The sequence below is a fragment of the Orcinus orca genome, chromosome 9, assembly GCF_937001465.1.
Source record: "Orcinus orca chromosome 9, mOrcOrc1.1, whole genome shotgun sequence".
NCBI classification, from domain to species: domain Eukaryota; kingdom Metazoa; phylum Chordata; class Mammalia; order Artiodactyla; family Delphinidae; genus Orcinus; species Orcinus orca.
Genome location: NC_064567.1, coordinates 811,460 through 833,717, shown reverse-complemented (window position 1 = coordinate 833,717; position 22,258 = coordinate 811,460). Strand labels below are relative to the sequence as shown.

General features: G+C 53.0%; 1 protein-coding gene and 1 long non-coding RNA gene across 13 annotated transcripts in view; both read right to left on the bottom strand.

Annotated features, from left to right (window-relative positions):
• Positions 1-22,258, bottom strand: part of PTPRN2 (protein tyrosine phosphatase receptor type N2) — a 692,817-nt gene that overhangs the window by 283,252 nt on the left and 387,307 nt on the right. The window lies entirely within an intron of this gene.
• On the bottom strand, positions 12,749-13,102 carry LOC125965460 (uncharacterized). Its single transcript, XR_007479345.1, has 3 exons — positions 12,968-13,102; positions 12,902-12,934; positions 12,749-12,868 (listed from the first exon to the last, which is right to left on the bottom strand). It is a non-coding gene; the product is annotated as an uncharacterized LOC125965460 (long non-coding RNA).

Genomic DNA, 22,258 nt, shown 5'->3' with positions numbered 1-22,258 from the left:
ACATCCCTTCTGCAAAGGGCCCTGACAGGTAGAACTGCTGCTCGTCAGGCCAATGAGAGCGGATGGCAAAGGATAAAGTGAGATCACTGCCTCTCGGTTAAGACAAACCATCTGCATTTGGTTTTCAATTCCGATGGCAGCTCTTAAGGCCCCCGTGGCCCGTGGAGGGAAGGACCACCGGGAATGGAGGGGTCTGGAAACCTCATCATGAAGGTTGTGTTGGAAACGGGGAGGGGTGGGGGGCTCAGAGCAGCCAACAGTCCTGAGTGTTTTCCGGTCTCAGCGGGGACCCGCCTCGCAGGGACAGGACAAGAGCACGAAGGGGGTCAGGGAATCCACGGGGCTTCCTCAGGGGCCGCGAAACACCCTCCCTTTCCTCCTCCTTTTCCCCGGCAGGAGGGACTCTCCGCTGAAGCATGGTAAGGAAGGATCCTGGGCTCAGAGCGCAGGCGTCCTCTTCCACTGCAGCCGACAAGGCGGGCGGCATCGGGCGAGGCAACGGCTCCTTCTGAGCATGGCTCTGAGCCGGGACCCGTCCCGGGAGGGCCTCCGGGCCCCGTTCACAGGGACCTGCTTACGAAGGCCCCAAGTGTGGGCCCGAGTCAGAGCCAACAGGGGTCCCTGACCCCGTGATGGCAATTCCCATCCTTGAGCCCAAGAGGAGACAGAGTGTAGACTCCCCAGGCTTGGAGAGGCGCCTCTGGTGTACTCGGGTGATGCCGGGGGCAAGAAGCCCTCTGCCTCAGGACGCTGGGGGTGGAGCAGGAAGCCACCAGCACCTGACTCAACTCTGCAGCTCACCCAGCTTCACTTAATGAAGGTGTGTAATTCTCACTGTCTTAGGTGATGAAGACATTGCAGCCGAAGTTCAAAAGGGCAGATGCAAACGCTGATGTGCCGTCCGGATGTGGGGCCCTGTGCGTCAGCTCTCACTCTACTGGGCTAAATCTCTCCCAGAATCTTCTGGATCCTGAACGTCTAAACGCCTGTGTCTGCTGCGCCCGACGCTGCTGTCAGAGCGGCCAGCGATGGGTTCTGCTCCTGACGGCCCCTGCGCCCCTCAGGCCAGCCTGGCCTCCACTCTGGAGCTGCCGGACGCCCCGTCTCTGTGGCTGGGGGCTGGGGTGTGACTGCCCCCTGGGAGGCAAGTGGGAACCATGAGACACCCTGGGTGGTGCTTCTCGAGCTGTTATGGGCATAGGGGCCACCTGGGATCTTGTTAAAATGCAGATTCTGACTCAGGAAGTCCTGCATTTCTGCCAAGCTCCTGTGTGGAGGCCACACAAAGCTGGCACCTAACCGCCCCGCCCTAAAGTAAAAGGAGCAGCCGCATAGCACGGGGAGAGCAGCTCGGTGCTTGTGACCACCTAGAGGGGTGGGACTGGGAGGGTGGGAGGGAGACGCCAGAGGGAGGAGATATGGGGATATATGTATATGTATAGCTGATTCACTTTGTTATACAGCAGAAACTAACACACCACTGTAAAGCAATTATACTCCAATAAAGATGCTAAAAAGAAAGAGTCAGGAAAAACTGAAATGATATTAAAAAAAGGAAACTGTAGAGGAAAAAAGGGCAGCTATTCAAAGCATTCTTCATCAGACTTCTCTTACTCTGAGTAATTATAAAACCTCTTCTCCCAGGGATGAGAGGATTATTTCCTCACAAAACATATTTTGTACTTTTGTCATAATTTTCAATATATGCACTATAATTACGGCATATTGGGACAGAATTTATTAAGCTATTGAGTACATCTGTGACACAAATAAATGGATTTGATTTACATTTATTTATTACATCTATCTTTGCATCTGTATGTCTACCATCTATTATCTCCATGTCTATTTACCCATCATCCATCCATCCTTCCATCCATCCATCCATCCATCCGCCCACCATCCTTCCATCCATCCATCCATCCGCCCACCATCCATCCACCACCCACATGCTCTGCCTGCAGAGGAGAACAAGGCTCAGTGAGTGTTCACAGTTCAGCTTCCCCAGAGCGTCCCATAACGTGAAGCAGGAGGAAGTGACCCAACACAGCTGCCTAGAGACAGGAAAACCGAGACCCAGGAACACAGGTGACTTGCTGAAGGTTACAAGCGAGCAAAAGCCTTCCTTGCACCCCACGTTTCCTGCTGCACATCGTTCAGCCCCATAACCAGGCCCCTCTGTTCCAATCGAGACAGGCTGGGACTCGGGACTCTTTGCTGTAGTGTTGCAATGCTTGCACCTGGACACACCTCTCCTTGAGCAGCAAAATACAAAGAAACTGTAGGCTACTAAAAATAACTGCACGCATGAGCAGCTGGGGCAAATTCTAAACCCCAAAGATACAAGGAGACAAAAAGACCCAACTGCCACTTTTGAAGAGCCTGGAGCAGAAACAAGCAGGGAGCCGCGCATGCCCCCTGCACACACCACCACCAGAGGGGTGGGCAGAACACCTCAGCCACTCCTCTGCCCCCCCGGACACACCCCTACCCTCGCCCCACATAAGGAACAAGCTCGCCCCTCTGCGCGGGGGAGCGAGCAAGCCAGGGAACCTGTTGTTTGTTCTCACTCCCCCGGCTGCAGCAGGGGCCCCAATAAAGCCGTGCCTGAGTTTCTCATGTGGCCTCTAGTCAATTTCTATTGACTGGGTAACGTCAAGAACCCTGGCCGGTAACACAGTCACTCCGTTGTCCGACACCCCTGCTCCTTCCTGCTTCTTTGGTGGGGACCCTGGCTGGGGTTCAGGAGACCCAAATGCCAGTTCTCTAGGGGGCGCCCCCCATCACTGGGGGCACGTCTCCTGCAGGCCCTGGGCCTCAGCTTTTGCTCCTCTTGTGATGAAGCCGCAGACGGTTTCCCGGCTCAAGCTCAAAGAGCCGCCACTGTTGGCCCCGAGGCTGGTCACGTTTTACGCGTGGAACGCCCCCTCTTCCACACCTGCCACGTGGCGTCCCGGCCGCGCGGGGCACCCCTGCCCTCCCTAAACACATTTGTTCACGGTGCTCCGACCTCTCTTGCCACGGAGACTTTCCCGCCCCCCACACGTAGAAATGCGTCGCACCAGAGGCCAGCTTCCTCAGAAGACCTGGATGCAGGCTTTCCCTGCCCCCGTGTCCTAGGGGTGCCCACCCGCCGCCCCACGTCCGCCTGGGCCGGTGACGAGCTCCGCCTGGGCGGCCGGGCCCGCGTCCCAGCTCAGAGGCTTAGCCCGGGTGCTGCGGCCACAAACGGGCACTAATGGTGCCCGCACGAGCCTGGGGACGGATCGGGGAATCGCACCGGCTTCGCAGCTGGCCCGGGTGAACCCAGACGGCCCTGCGCAGGCAGCCCGGGAGGCAGGGAGCCCGGGGCGCGTGTGCGGAGGGATGCGTCCCGGCGCCTGGCGGACGCCGCACCTTCTTGAAAACGCTTCCTCATGGCCCCTTGACCACAGTTCTGAAATATTCATAGCACACACTGTGTTAAATAGTAGTCCTTAAAGCGGGTCTGATTTATTAATATTTGATCACAAACACCTCGGAATCCAGCGGCCCTGATGGCTCTCCGGGCACCGCCGCGTTCGGCGCGAGGTCCCTGCTCTGCTCTCCTTCGTGGGTCGGAATGAAGGGGCTTCCCTAGGCGGCACGCACCAAGGGGCAGAGGAGCTGGACACCTTCCCGGGGCGGCCGCGCCCATGGGGAGGCCACATCCTCGGAAGCGCGCGACACGGAGAACCAACGTGTGTCTCCCAGGGCTGCGCACGGGACACGGCTACTTGGGATGAAATGTCTATGTCAGTGCGAATATTAAGTCATTCTGTCGCCCACATAGCTGCTTGCCTTCCTGTGTTTAGACATTTCTCTTGGCAGAACGCAGAGGCAGCTTCCCGCACGCAAGCCCGGATGCTGACAAGAAGGCTTTCTCCCCAGCCGGATGGCGAGGGTGCAGGGGCCAAGGCTGGCCCTCCCTCCTGCACGGACCAGGGCTGGGAGCAGAGGAAACCAGCACTATGCTGGCAGCTGCAGGGGCTGCAGCCAGAGGGGTCTCTAGACGCCGTGGTGTAAACAACAGCGGCCACGGCTCGAGGACATGGTCTCAGTGTCTCCCAGGCTGTAGGGCCTGGTCCTGGAGCTCTCCCGGCAGGCCCCGGGTCCGACCAACACCTTTCAGAACGAATTTGCTGCCTACGCTAGGTTCTGCTGCTTATCTGTACGAATCCTGACTGACCAGATGCTGGAGGCGAGGGACAAGGTCTCCAGAGGTTGACGCTCAAGTAACAGTCAATGCTCTTTCGGAAAGCCAGGTCCAGGAAGGAGGTTTTGTTCTGCTGCAGAGGGCGTGCAAGTCTGGGGCCTGAGCAGAACTGCCAAGGCAACAGCGGTCTCTGCTCTCCACACAGCACCCAGGCTTCCTCCAAATAAACGTTGAACACTTAGAGAAAGGCAGTGTGAATGGGAGCTGGACTGCTCGTCTCCCCTGCTTACAGAGGCCCAGGCATCTGTTTGGGGTGAAAGCGCTCCTCACACCAACTCCACGGCCACTGGGGGAACTTGACAGGCATCTCAATGGGTCATGGATGCATCCAAAAATGCAAGTCCTTTTCAGCATTTTATGGATAATTCCATAAACTCTGGTTTTTGTATATGACTGAGGGCTCTTTACAGCAAATTGTTTGGTAAACTAAATTCAGTAAATGACTGGAGTTTACCACTGATTCTGACCCCGGGCTCAGCAACGTTCCAGAGCTCCTACCGTACACAGTCGGCCCTCCGTATCTGTGGGTTCCGCATCTGCAGATTAACCAACCGAGGATCAAAAATATTTGAAAAAAATTCCAGAAATTTCCAAAAAGCAGCCTTGAATTTGCCACGCACCAGCAACTAGTTACATAGTGCTTACCTTGTATTAGGTATTAGAAGTGATCTAGAGATGATTTAAAGCGTACTGGAGGATGCGCACAGATTATACACAAATACTACAAGGGACTTGGGCATCTGTGGATTTTGGCGTCAGCAAGGGATCCTGGAACCAGTCCCCTGTGGATACCGAGGGCCAACTGCAGAAGCAGGCGCCTGAGATGGGGATTCTCCCAATTCCACCGTTAGGAAACTGGCTTAGGTTGGCCTTGGTTTTCTATTGCTACATGTTATCTTGCAATATGTCAGATTTACAGAAAAGTTGTAAGAATATCAGATTAGAGTCCTGTATGCCCTTCATCCAGATTCCTCCAATATTTTATCACGCTGTATTCTTCCTGCCAACCTCTCTATATATTTATATTTACACTTATATTTTATTTTATTATTCTTAACCAATTGAGAGGCAGTTGCAGACATGATATCCCTTTAGCCCTAAAAACTTCGGTGTGTATTTTCCAAAAACAAAGGCATTCTCCCACATAATCATAGTACAACTATCGAGATCACGAAATTAACATTGATAGGGTACCAATGTCTAATCAATAGAATTTATTTGGATTTGTCCAATTATCCCGATAACATTTTCTATGACAAGATAAAGCCTAGATCGCACATCACATTAGGTGGTCGTGTCTCCTTAACCACCTCTAATTAAGAACAAGTTCTCAGTGTTTCCTTGTCTCTTGTAATATTAATATTGATATTGATATTTTTACCATGTGCCGGTCAGTTATTTTACACTGTGTCCCTTTATTCGAGTTTGTCTGAGAGGCAAGTTTTGCACTTTGGCAAGAAGACTGCAGAAGGGCATGCGTCAAGGGGCAGGGGTGCTCCCCGTTCCTCAGCACTGCAGGTGCTGCGGACGCCTGTAACGTGCTAGGGTGGCACCGGCCAGGTCTCTCCATGTAAATGTCACCATGCTCCCGTTGGCGTCAATACCTGTGGCGGGATCCACCCTGTTATCCCTCAGAATTGTAGCCGCTCATCTTCACAGGCATTGGTGATTCTTGTCTGAATCAAGCACTATCAAGATTTATTTGATTTTACTATAAAGAATATCAAATGGGAGGAGATTTTAGGTATTAATAGCTATGGATGTCGAATATGAGTAACCAGGGAGTAACCAGGGAGGAGGGGAGGGTCTGAGCAGACGAGCCGTCTGCGCCTGTCTCTGCTGCTGTCGTGTGCCTGCGCCAGGCATGTGACTGCAGTCTCTGCAGGTTCCCCTCTCCGTCTCCTCTGCCCCCACCTGCCCAGACTCGCTTTGGTCTATGGCCTCTTCCCGGGGCAGCAGACGAGCATGGCACCATCACACGTGGGACCCTTCCTGCCCCGCTGCAGGGTCATCTCCCTCTCCTCCCCACTGCATCCTGAGCTCTGCTCTGCGCCTGCGTCACCGAGAACCTGCCCTTTCCTGGGCTCCCCATCCTTCCTGCAGAGCTGGGTCTCCCCTTGCTGGGTCCTCCCTTCAGTGGGAGAGCTTCCTTTGGCATTTGGAGAGTTATGGTCCAAACCTGCAGATTCTCTCATGATAAGCTGTCATGAAAATGCTTTTATTTCACCCTATTTGGAAGAATATCTTTGATGATATAAAACTCTGGGTTGACTTTTTCTCCCTCTTGCAGAACTTTAGAGATGCTAAGTTGTCTTCTGGCCTCTCTTGTTTTTGGTGTGAAATGAAGTCACCTGTCATCCATGTCACTGCTCCTCAGAAAGCAATGTGTCTGTCTTCCCAGTGGTTTTTTAAAAGATTTTCTATCTTAGACGTCTTGGTCGGACTGCGGCGTTCTTGGGCTGGCTCTCTCTTCATTCATCCTGCATGGAGTTCTCTGAGCTGCTTTCTCCACAGATGTGGAGGGGGTACATTCTTTCTTTTTCCCCCTGTCCCATCCCACCTCTCTTCTTCCTCCTCTGGGATCCCTCTTACATGAGTGTTAGACCCCCTGATAGTGTCTACATATCACCTTGGCTCTGTGTGGTTTTTTCACCATTTTTCTCTGTTCTTCAGATTGGATATTTTCTATTGGTCTTTCTTCACATTTGCCAATCCTTTATTCTGCAGTCTTGAGTCTGCAGTTAAGTCCATCGAGTGACTTTTAAAAATTTTACATGTACTTTTCTTTTCTAAAATTTCTACGTGGTGTTTTGTATGGCCCTCATTTTTCTGCTGAGTTTGCCCACGTATCCAATCATTATGACCGTATTTTCCTTTTAAGTTTTTGGACGTATTTGTGATAGTTGTTTTACAGTCCCTGCCTGGTTTATCTCAGAGTTTGTGTCTGTTGACTACTTTCCTTCTTTCTTTCTTCATTTTGGGGCACGTTTTCCTGCTTCTTCACATGTTTAGTAATTTTTGATTGTATACTGGACATTTTGAACGGACATCATAGAAATCCAGTTACACCTATCAGTGGCCTTTTATTTTTGTTTTGTTTTTTTGAGGTACGCGGGCCTCTCACTGTTGTGGCCTCCCCCGCTGTGGAGCACAGGCTCCAAACGCGCAGGCTCAGCAGCCATGGCTCACGGGCCTAGTTGCCTTTTAAATTAGAAATAACTGTGAGTTACTAGTGTCTGCATTCACTGTTATCTGTGTCTCTTTTTCTAGAGCTGTTTAGTTATCCCTAGAATGTGCACCAACACTATTTTGACATGTACGCTTTGCAATCCAAAAGTGAACTAAAGTAAATGCAAACATATTCTTTTTCCTTTAACTCACTACCACAATTTCTTGTACAGGGATGCTTAATAGTCATCACTGAATCTTACTACTACCATGACACTACTACATGAAAGTCTGAAAAGGTATTTTGCTGCAACTAATTAACAAAAAACAAACAACAAAGAACAAGACAGATTTACTGGGCTAAGCGCTCTGTTTTCCCGGGGAGATAGCACACGAGATCACAGGCTCCGTGGGTGCTGCTGCCTCCACACGATGCCCTAGAACCTGTGGAGCTGCTCCCTTCCCTTCTCCCCACACCCCAGTCACTTCACCAGATCCTACGGAACTTCCTACTAATTGCTCTCCCATCACCCCGCTGTTCCTCCCCAACCACGATGCCTCCACCTTCCTGGATCATCACGCAGACTCCTCGCTGCCTCCTCACGCCAGCAGTTCTCACTCCAGCACTTCTTCTGGCTCTGAAGCCAGACTGAGATCTCTGAATCGCAAGTCTGCTCACGCGACACCCTGGGCAGGACTCTTCAAAGGCTGCTCACTCCCGTCTGAGAATTTCCCAGTCCTCAGGGAGCATCAGAGTGCCATCCTGATGAATGAGTCCTTCAGGTTCATCCCCGCCATGATCCCATCTCTCAGCCGCCCTCCCACCAGGCCCCACCACGTGCATCTTCTTAAATGCACCGTATTCTCATTCACTTTTGGACCTTTTGCACGTGATTGCCTCTCTCACCCCCACACTGACCTCCTTTACTTGAGTAATTCCTCCTCATCTTTCAGAACCCATCCCAGCCACCTTCTCCAGGAAGGCCTCCTGGTGCTCCGTGTATCTTAGGGCAAAGGTTCAGGCCTGAGGGTATCTTGACACTCCTTCCACATCTAAAGAGCTGAGGTCCTCTGTGAGTGCCACTGTTGCAGGTCCCAAACATGAGTGGCAACACGAATGTAGAACTCATCACACACCTGTGAGGAGGGGAATGCGGGACCTCTTGCTACCTGAGCGTGAGGGGATCTGAGGATTTCATGAGGAGGTGAAAAGGTATGAGAATATGCTTATCTTTGAGCTTTGGAGCAGCTCGTGTGGCCACACTGAACAGATGAACTGATATCGTCTATACGGTGGAGCCCGACCCAAAGGTCTGATGAGAGGAGACAGCCTTCTGCGGTGCGGCTCTGATGGCCTCACTTTCCAAATGCAATGCTCTACAGTGACCCAGGCACAAGGCACCGAACGGAGGGCTTTCGCCTTGTACACTCAGGGGACGACGTTCAAAGAGCCAGAGAGGGGCTGGATGGGCTCATTAGTCCAAAGCTTCCGCTCCCAACTGCCACCAACTGTGTTCACCGCTGGGAGCAAGGCTGGCCTCCGGTTCTGGTGTGAGCGAGTCCTGAGCCCACGGAGCTGCGAGAAGGTGGGCGGATCCACGCTCACAAAGGGCTGCAGGGGCGGCCTGAGCAGCCCTGCGCTTTGCGCTCTCCTCCATCCGTCCTCTCCCATCCGACGGCGGGAGCCTGGCAGTGACCTGCGCTCCTCAGCCCCGACTACAACAGCGGCGACGGGGGCCTGAGTTACTATTGGACACGCTCCCTGTTCTCTCTCCCCTGCTTCGCTTTCCTCTGACGACGTCAATCTAAAATCTGGAAACAGCGTGACATATGGAGCCTTCAGAGCTGAGGCCAAAGGCATGGCAGGGCTGTGCCACGTTTTTACATACAGCTTGACCCCAGCCGTGCAAAGCCAAGAGCCACTCTCTGCGTGGAACAGAGGGCTCTGGACAGCGGGCAGCTCCAAGCTGCTGGTCACTCAGGCTGCCAAACGCACAGGACTGCATCTGCTGAGAGGCGTCCTCTGTTCTGAACAGTTGGCAGTTTCACAAAAACTGGAGCACCCACTGCGTGGAGAATCCCACATGAACTAAAGTGAAAATGCAGGGGAACGGGGAGCCGTGGAGGAGAAGGATGTGGGTGCAGTGCTGAGTGGACGAGTGACGTGTCATCTGGGCGGGTCTCGGGGACGCTTGGTTTCCTGGGGTGATGCGATCGCTCAGCCACGTCTGCTCGGGAGAGGGGAGGGTCAGGTATGAGAAACAGGCTGCCGGGCACAGCCACCCTCCACGCCCCACCACGTGCCGGGCATGGGGATCAGACGCTGCCCCTTCCCCTGTCAGATGGGGACGAGGGACCCAGAGGCCGCCACACACAAGATGCAAAGGCAGGACGTGGACCCAGGTCTGTCTTGCACCAAACACTACCACGTTCAATATTAGACCTACCACAGCAATACGTTAAACATGCAATGTTCGGGTTGTGTCAGAGTGCTGGAACTACGAGAAACTCTCCTCCCCAAAGTTCTATTTAATATCGAAGATACATCATCTTTCTGACCCACTGAACATGGTCACTTTTTAATGAAAACAACCACCTTTTGGGGGGCTCCAACTCGTCATGCAGGATGTTCTAACCTCTAAGAGTGAAACGGAGAGTTTTTAAATCTACGGATTTAGCCGACAAGAAACACCTGCCTGGTCAAGACGGTCACACCGGCACTAAAGGCAAATGAGCCGGGTCCTCAAGACCACGAGAACACCCACGGCACACCCAGGAGCCCCAGGGCTTCACCACTGCCACGGCAGCCCCACGGTTCACATTACATCAACTGGAATCACAATTACGGTCCTCAGTCACACTAGCAATACTCCAACTGCTCAGTAGCCTAACCAGCGGCTGCCACATTGACAGCAAAATCTAGGACGTCCCGTCATCCCGGGAAGCTCTGGGCCAGCACTGCCCTAGGGACCGGCCGCTGGTTCCTCTAAGTGCCGTGCGTATGTCTGCATGGAACTCACTGAGGATTAGAAGCCTCTGTACGGGCAGAACGTGCCGACGGGAGGAGAATCAGCTCAGGGGCCACGTTGCCCCCACCCCCTCTTGCCTCCTGCTGGACCCCTGCGCGGGTGGCACTCTCAAGCTCCACAGTGATGTCTGTGCCCTTGGAGGCTCCTGTCAAGAGGACACATCCCTAAGACACCAACCCCCATCAGATGACGGTAGAGCTGCCGCCGCCCTGAGCCACCAGGGGAGAAGAAGCCAAAACCAGGCTCTGAGTGAGCCCCACCGACAGCTCCCCGCAGCCCAGGGTTGTGGCCGTGGCCCAGGCTGGGTGTGGAATGGGGCACCCGTCAGCAGGAGCAGAGAGTGGGGAGGGGCAGCTGAGACTGTGGGGCCCCCCGCGTGGGTTCAGGTGCCCCTTTCTGCCCTGAGTCTACCAGGCACGTCACCAGCTCCCATTTGGTTTTGTCCACGTGCTGTGGTCACCACGTCAGGTCCACAGCTAAGAAAAGCCGCCAGGAAAGTGTGTGACTGCAGGTGGGCTGTCTCCACTCCCGGGCCCCCGCCCGCCCCACCAGAAGCCTGAGGCTCCCCGCTGCCAGGTCCCAGGCTAACCCAGGGCTCAGGGCAGGGGTGCAGCTCCCAAAGCAACAGGAGAACCAGGACACAGCTCCCTGCTGGAACCTCCACAAGCCTGGGCTCGCCTCTGAGCACGGGGACAGGAGCAGGAGAAAAGGAGAGAGAAGCCCTTGAATCATTTCTCAGAACCACAGAGCGAGCAGTTAGCTGCTCCCAAACTCACTTCCAGGGAAGTGGAGGAAAAAACCCCAACTTTCTGCTCTTGTAAAATAACCAAACCAGCTTTCTGAAGTCTCATCAGTGGCTCATGCCTCATGAGAGCTTTTTTTTTTTTTAAGTAAATATATTTATTTATTTATTTGGCTGTGTTGGGTCTTCATTGCTGCAGGTGGGCTTTCTCTAGTTGTGGCGAGCGGGGGCTACTCTTCGTTGCGGTGGCTTCTCTTGTTGCAGAGCATGGGCTCTAGGCGTGCAGGCTTCAGTAGTTGTGGCGCGCGGGCTTCAGTAGTTGTGGCTCGCAGGCTCTAGAGCGCAGGCTCAGTAGTTGTGGCGCACAGGCTTAGTTGCTCCGTGGAATGTGGGATCTTCCCAGACCAGGGCTCGAACCCGTGTCCCCTGCATTGGTAGGCGGACTCTTAACCACTACACCACCAGGGAAGTCCTCATGAGAGCTTTTATAGATCCTTTTTCCAAGAAGACAGTCCAAAAAAAAAAAAAAGGGTAAGATCCAGCTAGTCCTTAGAGAGCAAGTTTTCTTCATCCGGGAGGTTCTGCTCACGCACTGAGTGAGGTCATGAACACCAAGAACACCATAAACCACTTTTTTCGACACCGTTTCACACATGCCTATTTTTGTCCCGAGGCAAGGATTCTGTCCTTCACCACTGTGACGTATCTGTACACAAATGAGCAGCTTTTAATTACTAACTAACCCAGATGTTGAGGCCCACAGCCAGCAGCGGAGGGTCCTAACCTTGAGGGACAGGCACAGCCCCCGCCTGCCGCCCCAGCCGCCGGCGCCCCTGCTGAGCGGGCGGCCAGGCTGACTCCACACACCGTGGCACTTCTGTGGATTCAACGCCTTCCACAGAAACAGATCCTGGAATAAGGATGTGGGGACCTGCGGTTAGTCTGGGAGGTGATCCCAGAAGACAGCTTGAGGGGTGAGGAAGTGAGACTGGGGAGGGAGCAGACAAAGGGGATGAATGCACTGCAGGGTCCTCGGGGGGACTCCAGAGTGCGCCCCAGAACTGTCTGAGGGGCAGAGAAGCAGGGTGTTTATCCATCAGCTCTCATGCCTCATCCTCGGAGGGTCTTGGAGGAGTTAACCGCTGAGCAGCCCTGGCCCACCCTGGACATGGACCAAATGGGCTTGTTCAGCCAGAGGGACGCAGGGGCTTAGGGCCCGAAGCCGTCGGCATAACCAGGAACTGCCCAGCAGAGCTGCAGGGGGGTCCAGGTGGGTGGGGGGAGGTGGGTAGGGCTGAGGGTCTGTTACAGAGTTCTTTCTCCAAGACGGGCTTCTATCAGACTGATGGTACCATGGTGCTGGAGTGGGTGTCTTCAAGGACTGTCCCTCCACTGAAATAACCACTAAGGTCACAAAAACAGACAGCACAGTATAAACAAACATAGCAACCAGAGGACCAAGGGAGTGTTCAAAGGAGAAAGTGATGACTAACTTTGGCGAGAAGGCACTGTGGCATTTTGCTTACCCATCTATTACCCCTGGCTCCCAAGTTGACAGAGGCCATGGGGATGGTGGCCTCCTTTCCCAGTGTGACTTGCTGGTGCCAGGAGGCTATACTGACCTCATTCTCAAAAAGCTGTGGTCGTCTGTGTTGACCTGTACTGACTCCCTGAGGGACCCGTACAGAGTGTAACCTGACTCCCTGAGGGACCAGTACAGGGTATAACCTGATCCCCTGAGGGACCCGTACAGAGTGTAACCTGATCCCCTGAGGGACCCGTACAGGGTGTAACCTGACTCCCTGAGGGACCCGTGCAGGGTGTAACCTGATTCCCTGAGGGACCAGTACAGGGTGTAACCTTTGATTAGCTGGACTGGCTTTCTGGAAAGCGTCTGCTGAAAGCATTTAGAGCGATCCCGGCTGTGACCACCTGGAGCAAAAGCTGGCCAAGCAGAGAGACCAGAAGGCTGGGGGAGGGGGAGGCTGAGAGGATGTTCTTGGGGAACGAGGGCTTTGAAGGGCTGAAGCATGTCCCAGGGAATTCGGAGTGTAACACACGTGCCGAGGGCCAGACTCATCCCAGAGCAGAGCTGAGGGGATACTGGGCTCACACCTCCAGCAGATCTTTGTACTCTGCACAAGCAAGAAGTGAGGAGCTACGGGTGGCCTGGCTGAGTGATGGAGTGGTCAGCTCAGAGCCCATCTGCAATCCCTCTCTTAGCCTCAAGCACTCAAGGTAACCTCTGTCAGGTTACTGGCTGACTGTGAAGAGAAGGAAACAGAGACTGCAGTGACCATACATGGCAAGGAATACAGTCTTTGCAAAAAGAGTTTGTTAAAAGTCACTAAACGAATGGATGACCACAGCCCTCAAAAATCAACAACAGCAAACCCTGGGGAAACAAAAGAATCTGATTTCCAGAGTTACCACGTTATAATATTCAACAAGTCCAGCTCTTAAAAACCAAAACCTATGAGGCATACAAAGAAACAGGAAAGTACGGCTGATTCACGAGTGAAAAAGCAATTGGAGAGACTGTCCCCGCCGCCCCCCGGGCCTCTGTCCTCACCGCAGCTGGCGGGCCTGAGCTGCCTTCATCCCCACCCACCCGGAAACGCCAAACTGGTCTCTCTCATCCTGAAACCCATCACCTCCCTGGGCTGCCTTGCGGCCTCTCAGCTCTGACGGCCTGTGTCTGCTACGGGCCGTCAGGATGTCCTAATCCCAGGGCTCTCCCTGGCCCACTGAATCAGAACCCTGGGGGTCGGGGGCATGGGCACAGCTCTGTTCACAACCTCCCGCCTGGGCTGCCAGGACAGCGGGCAGGTACCCACGTGTCCGGCCTTTGGGGTGCGGGGGTCACCCCTCTGCCCTCCAGCTGGTGACCTGGATCACTGTCTCCTCTGAGCCCACATTCCATCCAAACCTTAAAAACAAACGGACTGTTTACACGTCTGTCCCCCACTGGGCAGGGGCCCTCACTCCTCGGCCCCCGGACACCAGGCTTATCTGAAGCCCATGACGGATGCCGGAGGAGAGGGACCCAGGAGGGGGGCGGGCTGTGTCCAGAGCCTCCCCAGCCCTGAGCCCGGCCAGGTTCCCAGCGCCCAGTCCGTCTGGGGCTCCTCCAGGCTCTGCTAGAATCCAGACTCCAGGCCCCGCCAGCTGACTTTCAACCTCTCGACAAACTGAGTGCAAACTGGCGGAAAGGTTCTAAGAGGCTGCACTGGAACCCTGAGACTGTGGGTTGATGTATTTCTTATCTAGCTTGTGGGTCACCAACGTTTTATATCTTGGTAAAATATCATAATAAACGTTTGAAGTTTATGTCGGGACAGATTCGATTCTAAGGCCCCGCTGTGGGTACGCTGTGTCATCAGTGTCTGCTTGCCGTCCTTCCTCCAGACTGTGAAGTCTGTGGTCTCATCCCGTGCCCCCAACGTGGGCAATGCCGGCAGCAAGCACGGCCTCCCGACCGAGTATTTCCGAAGGAATGAACACTTGAACGAACAGAGGCTGCTGCTGGGACCCTTGTAACTGGCCTGTCTGTGCTCCAACGTTCAGACTCACGTTTGGCTTTCTCTCTGCTGGTGTTTACTGGCATTTTGGTCTGTGGCCTCCTGTTTCTCTCGTATTCCTGTATTTCGTTGTTATCTTGATTTTGTTTCCGCCACGGTGAGCACCCCTCATCGTGGAGCTGGTGCCCCCCAGAGCTGCTTTACAGAGGGCATGTGGGCTCTGCTGTGAGCCGGGCCCTTTGTTTTCCACTTTGGAGTCGAGAACCGGAGTGGGGCGGGCATGGTGGCAGGATGACCGTGTAGCTGGGAGATCTGGGTGGGGGGACACTTCAGAGCTCCAGTGATGATGCTGCCAGGACCGTGGGGACCCTGAGAATCGCCGGTTGCTTTCCCGCCGATGGAGCGAGGGCCCCTCACGTATGAACAATATGACGAGATGAAATCCCTCTGCGTCGTTAGTCTGCCAACTCTTCACAAGGCGTAACCTGGGAGCCTGGCCTCCACTTGCTATAGTTTAACTTCATCCAGGGCGGCTGTTACCGGGGTTTGCAGCTCACAACCCCGCGTGGAGAGCATGTGTGCGTCATGGGAGGCCCCCCGGGACAGAAGACCCTCCCCGTGTTCCGGTCTCTGGCCCCTTGGACTGGTCAACCTCATATTCCAAATCACGTTCTCTAAGTCAGGGATGAAACATACACTGGTGCCCAGTTTAGTAAAGGTCAGGCAAGGGTGGCCCGTTGTCTGAAACGGATACATAAAACCTCTCTTAATCGAAACCTGCAGGAAATTAGGATTTTACTAATTTTACTAGGTTTACAAGGAACCTCTCCTAAAACAGAGGAAACGCACAACAATTAACACGTTCCTGGGGATCTGTAAAAGCAAACCCCAGCGGGCTCTGCCCGGGCACCTGTGTGGTTTTTATTCTGACTTTCTCATCTTTGGTCCGGGGAAGTTCAGCTCGTGTCCTGAGAAGGACAGGCGAGGCCTGGGCACGTCACGGATAACAGGGGCTCCACCGAGGTCCAGTTACCGTCACTCTGACACACTCCCAACGCTGGAAGGGGCACAGAAACACTGGCACAGCCTCTCAACGGGGAGAGAAGTAGGATGTTCTACTCCTAACTGACTGCCATTTAATGGAAATAATGAACTAATCCCAGCTCCCGGCTCCCTGGTCTTAAGTCTGGCAGGTTTTCTGGCTTCAGATTCCTTCCGAGTTCTGTCACCTCTGGCGCTGGTGCCTCAGGGTCTGCCTCCCTTTGTGCCTCCCCCTTTCCTGTCTGTGACCCCCCAATTCCCTCCGGTCCGTGTGTCTGTCCAACCCTGGGTGGGCCCGAGTCCGGCCGCTCCTGGCTTCGGACCCGCGCCCGTCAGCTGACGGGTGTCGGGCGGCTGCGTGTCTCCAGCTCACCCCCCACTGCTGCTTTCATCCCGAGCGTCGACGGGTGTGATTCTGTTTCTCCAGATGTCCCGCTTTGCGTCCTGCAGATTAGGTCTCGTTTTGTGGTTTGCTGCCATGTGTCTCCAAAGCTCACGGCCGACACCCCAAGCCTGTGCCCCTCTTCCTCGGCCGCCCGCAACCCTTGAGGGTCAAACCGCAGAACAAAATCGAGGCTGAGCTGGAGAGCTGGCAGAAGAGGAGACACCCCTGGCCAGAGCTCCCCTGAGACACTCGCTGCCTGGGCCTCGCTCGGCCCCCTTGGGCGTCGCAGGCGGAAGGCAAACCTCAGAGAAGGAGAGGCCTGGATGCAGGGGGGCGGCAGAGGGATCAGAGGGGGTGTGTGTGTGTGTGTGTGTGTGTGTGTGTGTGTGTGTGTGTGTGAGAGAGAGAGAGAGAGAGATAGAGATGGAGAGAGGCAAAGACAGACAGGACGGGGAATGAGCTCCAAAACGAAATATGAACGAGAAACTACAGCTTCCTACACCCAAAGCTCAGGCCCAGGAGCCCAGGGGACCGACGGGTGACACTCAAAGTAGATCCCCGGACGCTCTGGAACCTGGGCTTTCCTCCCAGCAGAGTCTCTGGCAAGTCCTGTGTTAATGGTGAGGTCAGATCTGACGTGACACTCGCGGCCGCCCCTCAGGTGCGTGAACGCGGTCCTGAGCGCGTGCGGTGTTGGCTGTGACCGCAGCCGGGGAGGGCTCCACGCCCAGAGCTCAGGGGAGGACGCGACCAGATGGGACCCTCCCCGGCGGCCTGCCACCTGCTCCAGCACACGGGGAGCTGAGCGGAGATGCCGGGCGAGAGCACAGCGCACGCGTACCTGCTGACCCGGCCGGAGAGCCCAGCCTGGGGGCTCAGGAATCCATCCAACTTTGTGCCACCGGATCCTGATGTGAGGGTCCCTACCTGCACCCACGTTGCAGCCTGAGCTCCCGTCAGATCTCCACCATCACCGCTGCCCCATAAACCCTTCAGGACGTCCCAGAGCCCCGTCTGAGGGACCCCAGTGTCCAACCTGGTCCTTCCCCTTCCACGCGGTGCAAACGCGAGTGGAAGGATGGTCTGGTCGGTCTGATGCTGCAGCTGCCCCGCGACACCACCTGCCATGGCCGCGTCTTTCAGGGTACGACTCACCTGCTTGCACTGCTGAACTCTGGTTCTCCCCCCTGCCCACTCCGCTCTGCTCCAGGCCTGCAAAAGTGGTCCAGCTCCTGTCCACAGCCTGGTCCTCAGAAGGTCTGAGGGCACCTGTGGACGGCGGCATAGCCTGCATACCATGCTGAGGTCCAGGGGCTGGCCAGGAAGCAGGGCTCAGACGTAGGACTGGCCCAGGGAAGAGATTTATGGAGAGACAGAGGAATGAAGGGGTGTGACAGCACTGAAAAGGGGATGCCACAAAGCAACACTGGAGGAATACAGGAAAATCAGCATTTTGAAGCAGAAACCACTGGTTTGAATGTTTTCCCCTTTCCCTGAGCCGCAGACTCCCTTTGAAGACGCCTGCTCACAGGGGCAGCTTCACCCAGAGGACACTCTTAAAAGGCAGTTCGAAGAGTTAGTATTTTTTTAAAATGTCACATTAGTGGAGGTTCCAGCGACAGTGAACCAGTTTCAGTTTCTGGGCTAAAAAGTGAATGTTATGCGTTTGATCTTAAATTGTTATTTCATTCCTAATTGCCTGAAGGACCTTTAGATAGTGGGGGGCAAGGGGAGGCCAGTGATGTCAAGCCCAGGAAGTGAGGAGAGGTGGGGACGGGAGTGGGGGACTTTCGGTGCCCTCAGGGGGCCCACGGCACCTGTGCGCCAGTCGGGGCGTTGTCACACTCTGAGCCCCTGGGGGGACCCAGACCAATTCTTTCTGAATCTCTGGAACCAAGTCAGGCGATGGGTTTATATATCCCATGTGCTTTACAGTAATTATGTCTATTTCTACTAAATTGTCTTTTAAAATAAATAAGAATAATACAGCAAAATAATAGATTTAAATATAAAAATCGGGGAGTCTCTGGCATTCTCCTTGAGCTTGACAAAGCTCTGCTTCTTTGTTCGATTTCACATTCTGCCCAGGGATGAAGCGGAGTGCCACTGGGTCAGCGTAAATAAATCTTTTTTCTGTGAGAGGAACACCCTCCACACTGTATTCCAGAAATATCGATTCTCCGAGGCCACTCTCGTGCACTGAAACAGCACACATACAAATGCTGCTCTGGTGTGAGCGCCACGTAACTCAGAAAAGCCTGGAATTTTCTATCCTGGCATACTGCTCACTGCCGATTAGGCAACCTTTCTCTGGCAATAAATATCTTGAGTTTATGCCAGGTCGTAAGTACTTTGGTGGAGAAAAGCGATTCTAAGCACTACAGCCAAAGCTGTATCATGTTTGTGATACTTAAAATTCCTTGCAGCTGGAAACCTATCACAGAACATGAGACAGGCTCACATCTTCCCCGCGCAGGGCTACTTCTAGATCTAATCAGTGGACGGGGAGGCCCTGCCAGGAATTTCTAAACCACGTCAACTTCTCTAAAGGCAGAAGCCGGGCGGGCACCAGCAGGCAGTCTCAGGCCCCTGGAGGAGAGCAGCACGTCCCCACCTGGTCCTGCGCCTGCGTCGGCCTCCCACAGCACACGGCGGGGGCTACTCGAGCACTGGAAGGAAGACACGGGCTGCAGTCACACCCCTGCTTCAGACACCCCCCAGTCAGTCTGGTTTTAAGTGGCAGGGCGCAACTCCGAAAAGAGAGACGGGAAGGGTAAGGTCAGCACGGCAGCCCAGCACAGGGGGCTGAGCGGGAGGCCCCGAGGGACAGCGCGACTCCTGGGCCCCCCTCAACTCCCAGTGCCACGGCCAGCGGCGCAGCACGCTCCCGGCTTGCGAAGCACAGGCAGGAGACTCCGAAATAACACCTGAGCAAGCCCTCAAATGGGTGCAATTTCCAGCAACAAAAAGTGGCCTTTGCATATTTCTAAGGGGACTCGGGTCAGCAGGAACCCGGGAGGCCAAGAAGGAAACATGCAAGTTGTGACAAGTGTGTTCTCTAATCCCGACGTCGGCTGCTGGGACACCGTGTGCCCTGGCACCACGATGCATCTGTGCTGCGTTGGCAGGACGTTTTATCGCTCCTCATGCTGGCAGTCAGCACACGGCTACTGGCGGCCGTTTTGTGGGGAACGCTAGGGCACGCTGGGTTTAAGCTAAGAGCTTTCCTGGGGGTCTCTGGGTCGCAGTGCTGGCAGCGTGGAGCCAGAGCCGCGGACGCGGGGTGCTGCACGTCGACACGTGTGACCAGTAAGAGATGCAGCAGAGTCTGCGGACTGCGGGCCGGGCTGCTGTTGGGGCAGAGGTGGCTCCTGCCCACAGCCAGGTTCACAGGGCAGGTCAGCAGGACATCGATCGACAGATTCTGTGTGAACCGCCAGCAACACACTGTTCCTCAGTCTTGGTCAGTGAGTCTGTGATGGGTGGTGCCCCTGGTTTGAGAAACACCACACGGTCCTTGGGCACCAGCGAACACGAGAGGTGTGTGATCAGCACACACGTGAATGCTGGGCCCTCTGTGCTCTGCCTGTCCCGGGCGTCAGCCTAATTCCAGCCTTTAGCCGTGACGTGTGTTTCGTAAACAAAGGAATAAGTAAGAGAGGCCGCAGCTCCGAGCCCCCGGGGGAGGAATGACCGCAAGGCACTGAGACGCCATGGGCATGAAAGGCCCACAGAGGTGGCCAAGTGTCCTGGGTCACTGCTTCAGTGTTTAACAAAAATCTTACTTTCCCAGAGGATACATTTGCACATACAGGGCCTGCTGTCTTTGGCTCCTGGGCCTGAGAGTTGGAGTTAATCTGTGTGACTGACTCACGTCAGAAATTCACAGAAAGGATTTGTTTATCGCCACAGAGCATAGGGGTCATTTAAACGTGCCTCCCGGCTGGAACACCTTATCCACACCATCGTAAAACCCTGTGTCTGAGCGGGTCCTGTTTTCTGTTAGGGTCCCCTAAAGAGGAACAGGATAGAAGACGACAGGGAACGTCCTCCCTGGGGTGAGAGCAGGGCAGGCGGCCACTCCGAGAACACGAGTGTCTGACACTGACATCCGGAGAGCAAGCAGAGAGGTGGGCGGAGTCTGTAAACTCCTCTGGGGGTTCTGCACTTTTGATTCCATCACAGCACTTGTAGGGGACACGAGGACAACACAAGGGGGCTTTAGGTCTCCGCAGACGCTCTTGGTGCTCCCATCCCAGAATGCTGGCGCCCATACACAGCGCCAGCTCCCCCAGTACAGCATAACCAGCATCGCAACTGCGCCCCTGTAATGTGCTTGCACGCCGCATGGCAGCTGGAGTATTAATCCGTACGGGGGAAGCCCGCAAACTACATACTAGGCAGTGAGTGGATAAGAGACTTAAAAGGGAGTATATTTATAGAATGAAATAAGCATCAGAGTATGGTGAAATAATCTCTAGAGAAAAAGATTTATAATACCTTTGGATAAACGATGAAAAAAATCAAATTAAGTAATGCTTTAAAATAGTAATATTTGACACTTTCAAAGTATGCTAAGAAATAAAAAGTATTACAGGAGAGCACTACAAACAAATTCCTAGGCAGACAACCTACCAAGACTAAATCATGAAGAGGTAGAAGATATGAACTGACATACAACTAGTAAAAATAATGAATCATTCATCAAAAACCTCTCAACAAATAAAAGCCCTGCATCATATTTAAACATTCAAAGAAGAATTAACACCAAACTCTTCCAAAAAAATAAAAAGTAAGGAACACTCTCTAACTCATTCTATGAGGTCAACATTATCCTGATATCAAAGCCAAATAAAGACACTGCAAGAAAAGAAAAATATAAATCAATATCCCTTAAAATACTGACGTATAAATCCTCAGCAACATGTTAGCAAACATAGCTCAGTGGGGTATTAAAAGAATTATACACTATGACCAAGTGGGATTTATTCCTAGAATTTAAGGATGGCTCTACATACAAAAATTGATCAATGTAATACAACGCTTTAAGAAAATGAAGAGGGAAAAGAAAATTACAAGATCATCTCAACTGATGCAAAAGAAGAATCTGACAAAATTCAACACCCTTTCATGATTAAAAAAAAAAAAAAGAACAACACTCAGAAAACTAGGAGTAGAAGTAAACTACTTCAACCAAAAGGCCAAATATGAAAACCCACAGGAAACCTCATACTCGCTGGTAAAAGACTGAAAGCTTTTCTCCAAGACCAAGAAAAAGACAAGAATCCTTGTTTTTACCACTTCTATTCAACACAGTATTGAACATTCTGGCCAGAGCAATCAGGTAAGAAAAAGAAGTAGAAGGCATCTAAACTGGAAAGGAAGAGGTAAGATTAGCTGTATTTGCAGGTGGGTGACATGATCCTATATGTGGAAAACCTTAAAATTCCACAAAAATTTTAGAATAACACGAATTCAACAAAGTTGCAGGATGCAAAATCAACATGCAACAATCAGCTGTGTTCCTACACACTAACAATGCAAAATCTGAAACGGAAATTAAAAAAAACAATTCCAATTACAACAGCATCAAAAAATAAAAGACCTAAGAATAAACTTAACCAAGGAGGTGAAAGATTGTATGGTGAAAACTACAAAATGTTGCTGAAAGAAATTTTAAAAGACACAAATAAATGGAAAGACATCCCATGTTCATGGACTGTGATATTTAATAGTGTTAGTATGTCAATACCACCCAAAGCAATCTATGGGTTCAATGCAATCCCTATCAAAATCCCAATGACATTCCTTGCAGTGCCCCCACTTTTTGCAGTGCTCCATTTATGAAAAAAAATCCATCCTAAAATTTATACGGAATCTCAAAAGACCCCGAATAGTCAAAACAAACTTGGAAAAGAATAACAAAATTGGAGGACTCAGACTTCCTGGTTTTGAAACTTACACTAAAGCAGCAGTAATTAGAGCAACATGATATTGGAGGAAAGACAGAAATACAGAGCAATGGAACAGAATAGAGAGCTCAGAACTGAACTCTCACATGTATGATCAAATAACTTCTGACAAGTGTACCAAGACCACTCAATGGGGAAAGAACAATCTTTTCAACAAATGGTGCTG